Source organism: Salvelinus fontinalis, unplaced genomic scaffold (genome assembly GCF_029448725.1).
Source record: "Salvelinus fontinalis isolate EN_2023a unplaced genomic scaffold, ASM2944872v1 scaffold_1624, whole genome shotgun sequence".
Classification (NCBI taxonomy): Eukaryota; Metazoa; Chordata; class Actinopteri; order Salmoniformes; family Salmonidae; genus Salvelinus; species Salvelinus fontinalis.
Window position 1 is genome coordinate 1 of NW_026601833.1, and position 1,558 is coordinate 1,558.

Genomic DNA, 1,558 nt, shown 5'->3' on the forward strand with positions numbered 1-1,558 from the left:
TCACTACTCTGTGTGCAAGTGCATTCCTAAACGGCATTTAACGCAGGTCGATGTGATATGATATTATCAGAACACAAAGTGGTTACCGTTAGCGGAAAATGTTGGCACTGGAGAGACTTTTCCTCCACTAAGCAAAAGAGATACTGTAATCAAGAAGGTGGTTCAGCCGGTGTGGGGCTCAGCCATTGCACTCTGGCTGTGCTGACCCCTTGCGAATTTTCCAAATGTGTGAATCTCGATTGCAAAATTTATGGTAGTGCTCGTTTGCGCTTTACCCTGATGTCTTTGTTAATGATAAACCGTTGCATGGCGGCAGGCTTAAAGATGACTTGAGTCAACTGACTGTGCTTATGGAGATCTTTGAAGTCAGTTGTGAAGGAGACTTTGTGGACCAATCGAAAGGTGGAAACATTTGTTTGTAAAATATTGTTGGCATTTTGTCGAAACATTATGTTGCGAAATGCAGCATTGTATTTATGCCACGCTGGTACTTCAATCAGGAGATAGTTGGGAAGCCACTCTAACCCCCCCCCCCCCCCCCCCCCCCGGTCATGATGTGTCATGCGCTTCCAATATGAAATTGTCCATACATGCATTCCTCCTTAGCACAGAACAATGCAATAGGTTTTCAACATCCAGAGCTTTTGTGTATTTATTGTGGCTAGTAGGATAGCTGCATGGGAAACTTTTGCTGATGATGTATTTGTCAGAAGTCATTGTATTTGTCCGTTTTTTCCCACAAGGCTGAAATTTGTGCCCTCGCTTAGAAATGTTTGCAAGGTTTGTTTGTATTTCATCCAACTATCTGTGCTAAAAAGTGATGGCTACAGTATATGTAATTTCTTCCACTTTTTGAGTGAGCCAAAGTTCAAGCTGCTTATCTAATTGGTGAGAATGCAATGTCTGTTTATCAGACTCACTTTGACTTTATATGGTGTGCCAAGAGATGCACCTTTGCTTACGGCCATACCAGCCTGAATGCGCATTTCCTGATTGGAGAAGTGACGACAGGTGCGAGTGTTTGAGCTGTGAGTAAGTGTTTGCTGGAGAGTGTTTGCTCGAGAGCTATTTTTGTTAATTAATTGGTTTTTGCAATATAATTTTTTTGTTCTTGCATTTGAATACTTTTAAGTTTGGTTAGTCTTCCCCCTTGCAGTTTTTCTGCTTGGGGGAGAATTTTTTTTTGGATTCATTTTTTACTATGACGGACAACATGGAAAAGACAAACGGAATGGACAAAGACAACGAAAAAGCGCAACGGAAGAAAAAGGAAGATAAAGAAGGGATGAAATATGGAAAAGAATATACGGTGGCAATTGAGTTGGAAGGAGAAGACAAAGTGACGACAATGGAACTACTAAGAGCAATTAAGGAGGTGTGTGGAGAGGTGGTGGGATGCCGAATGAAAGGAGAAAAGAAGTACGAAATTACAATGAGAAATGAAAAAGGAAAAGAACGGTTAATGGATGGATTGAGAATAAAGGACACAAAGATTCTGGCGAGAGATATTAATGTGAAGGAATTGGTGGTGTCTTTTATGAATCTCCCAGTTTACGTA

At 41.0% G+C, this 1,558-nt stretch overlaps 1 pseudogene; it reads left to right on the plus strand.

Annotated features, from left to right (window-relative positions):
* Positions 1 to 124: 124 nt before the first annotated feature.
* Positions 125 to 274, plus strand: LOC129849677 (U1 spliceosomal RNA; annotated as a pseudogene).
* Positions 275 to 1,558: the final 1,284 nt, after the last annotated feature.